Raw genomic sequence first — 6,012 nt, forward strand, 5'->3', positions numbered from 1 at the left:
GTGTAGATGGCTCTAGTGCCGTATCCGTGCCAGTTGCAGTTGATGCCATACACGTCGCCGCATCTCCTTTGCAACGTGTGGCATCGGCTGTACCCTCTCGGTGACGACCCAGTCTATCGTGTGTACCGGGAGCGTCTAGCAGACTTAGTGTATGAGTATCACGCAGTGGTTACTCTGCGCACCAATTCATCTTCCAGCACTTACATTCGTACCTCCAGGAGCGGTTTCGCTTCTACCGCTTCTCAGGCTGTCTAGTTTGCTGCATTTGAGGTCCTCGTCGAGCTGCGCTATAACGAGGTCCAAATGTAGAACCATCCAGGTTTCCACTACTATCCTTCCTTGCACGACAATGGTCGTGTCCGTTTTCCTATCGTTGATCCGGAGTCTGATAGTACTACTAGCCACCTTTCTCGCTACATCACTGCTAGCTACCTTCTGATTCACGAGCTGGCTCGAGAGCTGACTCGTGCTCGCACTGCTTTAGTTGCTACTAGAGCATTCACTACTCCATCGTCTACGGGATTTACTCCTTATATTCCATCCAGTTCTAGCTCACCTATATCACCGGTTACTCCTTGGAGTAGCTCGGGCACCTCGACCGTGAATCCTCTCAGTGCTCCTGCTGAGTGGGTTTCCCTTCTCACTACCCCCGTAGCCCCGATGATTCAGCCCCATCCTGCACCTGCTCCGGAGGGAGAGCCCTCGAGGCAGCGTCGTCGTGTTACCTTTAACCCGGAGGTCTCGGTTAACATCGTGAGTTCAAGATCCGAGTCCGCATCAGGAGAGGACCCCGCAACACCAGCAGAGCATTAGAGCGCTCGAGTATCCGCAGTTGTTAGGTTGATGTACGGATGTAGTCATACGATTCTGAAGGGGAACATTGCAGAAAACAAAAAATTTCCTACGGTTTCACCAAGATCCATCTAGAAGTTCATCTAGCAATGAGTGATCGGATTGCATCTACATACCTTTGTAGATCACATGCGGAAGCGTTCAAAGAACGGGGATGAGGAAGGCGTACTCGACGTGATCCAAATCACCGGAGATTCTAGCGCCGAACAGACGGCACCTCCGCGTTCAACACACGTACGGTTAGCGTAACGTCTCCTCCTTCTTGATCCAGCAAGGGGGAGGAGAGGTTGAGGAAGATGGATCCAGCAGCAGCACGACGGCGTGGTGGTGATGGAGCTGCAGTACTCCGGCAGGGCTTCACTAAGCACTATTGAGGAGGAGGATGTGTTGGAGAGGGAGAGGGAGGCACCAAAGATGTGTTATGAGAGGCCCTCCTTCCCCACTATATATAGGGAGTCAAGGGGGGGCGCCGGCCCTAGGAGATCCAATCTCCTAGGGGGGGTGTGGCCAAGGGAGGAATCCCTCCTCCCCAAGGCACCTAGGGGGTGCCTTCCCCCTTTGGGACTCTTCCCTTCCTTGAACCCTAGGCACATGGGCCTCTTGGGGCTGGTGCCCTTGGCCCATATAGGCCAAGGCGCACCCCCTACAGCCCATGTGGCCCCCCGGGGCAGGTGGCCCCACCCGGTGGACCCCCGGGACCCTTCCGGTGGTCCCGGTACAATACCGGTGACCCCGAAACTTGTCCCGATGGCCGAAATAGCACTTCCTATATATAATTCTTTACCTCTGGACCATTCCAGAACTCCTCGTGACATCCGGGATCTCATCTGGGACTCCGAACAACATTCGGGTTACTGCATATACATATCCCTACAACCCTAGCGTCACCGAACCTTAAGTGTGTAGACCCTACGGGTTCGGGGGACATGTAGACATGACCGAGACGACTCTCCGGTCAATAACCAACAGCGGGATCTGGATACCCATGTTGGCTCCCACATGCTCCTCGATGATCTCATCGGATGAACCACGATGTCGAGGATTCAAGCAACCCCGTATACAATTCCCTTTGTCAATCGGTATGTTACTTGCCCGAGATTCGATCGTCGGTATCCCAATACCTCGTTCAATCTCGTTACCGGCAAGTCACTTTACTCGTACCGTAATGCATGATCCCGTGACCAGACACTTGGTCACTTTGAGCTCATAATGATGATGCATTACCGAGTGGGCCCAGTGATACCTCTCCGTCATACGGAGTGACAAATCCCAGTCTTGATCCGTGTCAACCCAACAGACACTTTCGGAGATACCCGTAGTATACCTTTATAGTCACCCAGTTACGTTGTGACGTTTGGCACACCCAAAGCACTCCTACGGCATCCGGGAGTTACACGATCTCATGGTCTAAGAAAAAGATACTTGACATTGGAAAACTCTAGCAAACGAACTATACGATCTTGTGCTATGTTTAGGATTGGGTCTTGTCCATCACATCATTCTCCTAATGATGTGATCTCGTTATCAATGACATCCAATGTCCATAGTCAGGAAACCATGACTATCTGTTGATCAACGAGCTAGTCAACTAGAGGCTTACTAGGGACATGTTGGTGTCTATTATTCACACATGTATTATGATTTCCGGATAACACAATTATAGCATGAATAAAGACAATTATCATGAACAAGGAAATATAATAATAATGCTTTTATTATTGCCTCTAGGGCATATTTCCAACAGTCTCCCACTTGCACTAGAGTCAATAATCTAGTTACATTGTGATGAATCGAACACCCATGGAATTCTGGTGTTGATCATGTTTTGCTCTAGGGAGAGGTTTAGTCAACAGATCTGCTACATTCAGGTCCGTGTGTACTTTACAAATATCTATGTCTCCATCTTGAACATTTTCACGAATGGAGTTGAAGCGACGCTTGATGTGCCTTGTCTTCTTGTGAAACCTGGGCTCCTTGGCAAGAGCAATAGCTCCAGTGTTGTCACAGAAGAGCTTGATTGGCCCCGACGCATTGGGTATGACTCCTAGGTCGGTGATGAACTCCTTCACCCAAATTGCTTCATGTGCTGCCTCCGAGGCTGCCATGTACTCCGCTTCACATGTAGATCCCGCCACGACGCTCTGCTTGCAACTGCACCAGCTTACTGCCCCACCATTCAAAATATACACGTATCCGGTTTGTGACTTCGAGTCATCCAGATCTGTGTTGAAGCTAGCGTCGACGTAACCCTTTACGACGAGCTCTTCGTCACCTCCATAAACGAGAAACATTTCCTTAGTCCTTTTCAGGTACTTCAGGATATTCTTGACCGCTGTCCAGTGTTCCTTGCCGGGATTACTTTGGTACCTTCCTACCAAACTTACAGAAAGGTTTACATCAGGTCTGGTACACAGCATGGCATACATAATAGAACCTATGGCTGAGGCATAGGGGATGACACTCATCTCTTCTATATCTTCTGCCGTGGTCGGACATTGAGCTGAGCTCAATTTCACACCTTCCAGCACAGGCAAGAACCCCTTCTTAGACTGATCCATATTGAACTTCTTCAATATCTTATCAAGGTATGTGCTTTGTGAAAGACCTATGAGGCGTCTTGATCTATCTCTGTAGATCTTGATGCCTAATATATAAGCAGCTTCTCCAAGGTCCTTCATTGAAAAACTCTTATTCAAGTAGGCCTTTATGCTGTCCAAGAGTTCTATATCATTTCCCATCAAAAGTATGTCATCTACATATAATATGAGAAATGCTACAGAGCTCCCACTCACTTTCTTGTAAACACATGCTTCTCCATAAGTCTACGTAAACCCAAACGCTTTGATCATCTCATCAAAGCGAATGTCCCAACTCCGAGATGCTTGCACCAGCCCATAAATCGAGCGTTGGAGCTTGCACACCTTGTCAGCATTCTTAGGATCGACAAAACCTTCCGGCTGCATCATATACAATTCTTCCTTATGGAAACCATTAAGGAATGCCGTTTTGACGTCCATTTGCCATATTTCATAATCATAGAATGCGGCAATCGCTAACATGATTCAGACGGACTTCAGCTTCGCTACCGGTGAGAAAGTCTCATCGTAGTCAACCCCTTGAACTTGTCGATAACCCTTAGCGACAAGCCGAGCTTTATAGATGGTCACATTACCATCCGCGTCTGTCTTCTTCTTAAAGATACATTTATTTTCTATGGCTCGCCGCTCAACGGGCAAGTCAGTCAAAGTCCATACTTCGTTTTCATACATGGATCCTATCTCGGATTTCATGGCTTCTAGCCATTTGTCAGAATCCGGGCCCGCCATCGCTTCTTCATAGTTCGAAGGTTCACCGTTGTCTAACAACATGATTTCCAAGACAGGGTTGCCGTACCACTCTGGTGCGGAACGTGTCCTTGTGGACCTTCGAATTTCAGTAGGAGCTTGATCAGAAGTATCTTGATCATCATCATTAACTTCCTCTCTAGTCGGTGCAGGCACCTCAGGAACATTTTCTTGAGTTGCACCATTTTCCGGTTCAAGAGGTAATACTTCATCAAGTTCTACTTTCCTCCCACTTACTTCTTTCGAGAGAAACTCTTTCTCTAGAAAGGACCCATTCTTGGCAACAAAGATCTTGCCTTCGGATCTGAGGTAGAAGGTATACCCAATAGTTTCTTTAGGGTATCCTATGAAGACGCATTTTTCCGATTTGGGTTCGAGCTTTTCAGGTTGAAGTTTCTTGACATAAGCATCGCATCCCCAAACTTTTAGAAACGACAGCTTAGGTTTCTTCCCAAACCATAATTCATACGGTGTCGTCTCAACGGATTTCGACGGAGCCCTATTTAAAGTGAATGCGGCAGTCTCTAAAGCATACCCCCAAAAAGATAGCGGTAAATCGGTAAGAGACATCATAGATCGCACCATATCTAATAGAGTGCGATTACGACGTTCGGACACACCATTACGCTGAGGTGTTCCAGGCGGCGTGAGATGTGAAACTATTCCACATTTTCTGAAGTGTGTGCCAAACTCGTGACTCAAGTATTCTCCTCCACGATCTGATCGTAGGAACTTGATTTTCCTGTCACGTTGATTCTCAACCTCACTCTGAAATTCCTTGAACTTTTCAAAGTTTTCAGACTTGTGTTTCATTAAGTAGATATACCCATATCTACTCAAGTCATCAGTGAGGGTGAGAACATAACGATAGCCACCGCGAGCCTCAACACTCATTGGACCGCACACATTAGTATGTATGATTTCCAATAAGTTGATTGCTCGCTCCATTGATCCTGAGAACGGAGTCTTGGTCATTTTACCCATGAGGCATGGTTCACACGTGTCAAATGATTCGTAATCATGAGACTCTAAAAGTCCATCAACATGGAGCTTCTTCATGCTTTTGACACCTATGTGACCAAGGCGGCAGTGCCACAAGTATGTGGGACTATCATTATCAATCTTACATCTTTTGGTACTCACACTATGAACATGTGTAGCATTACGCTCGAGATTCATTAAGAATAAACCATTCACCATCGGAGCATGACCATAAAACATATCTCTCATACAAATAGAACAACCATTATTCTCGGATTTAAATGAGTAGCCATCTCGTATTAAACGAGATCCTGATACAATGTTCATGCTCAAACTTGGCACTAAATAACAATTATTGAGGTTCAAAACTAATCCCGTAGGTAAATGTAGAGGTAGCGTGCCGACGGCGATCACATCGACCTTGGAACCATTCCCGACGCGCATCGTCACCTCGTCCTTCGCCAGTCTCCGCTTATTCCGCAGCTCCTGCTTTGAGTTACAAATGTGAGCAACTGCACCGGTATCAAATACCCAGGAGCTACTACGAGTACTGGTAAGGTACACATCGATTACATGTATATCACATATACCTTTCGTTTTGCCGGCCTTCTTGTCCGCTAAGTATTTGGGGCAGTTCCGCTTCCAGTGACCACTTTGCTTGCAATAAAAGCACTTAGTCTCGGCCTTGGGTCCATTCTTTGGCTTCTTCCCGGCAGCTTGCTTGCCGGGCGCGGCAACTCCCTTGCCGTCTTTCTTGAAGGTTTTCTTACCCTTGCCTTTCTTGAACTTAGTGGTTTTATTCACCATCAACACTTGATGTTCCTTTTTGACTTCT

The sequence above is a fragment of the Triticum urartu genome, chromosome 1 (genome assembly GCF_003073215.2).
Source record: "Triticum urartu cultivar G1812 chromosome 1, Tu2.1, whole genome shotgun sequence".
NCBI classification, from domain to species: Eukaryota; Viridiplantae; Streptophyta; class Magnoliopsida; order Poales; family Poaceae; genus Triticum; species Triticum urartu.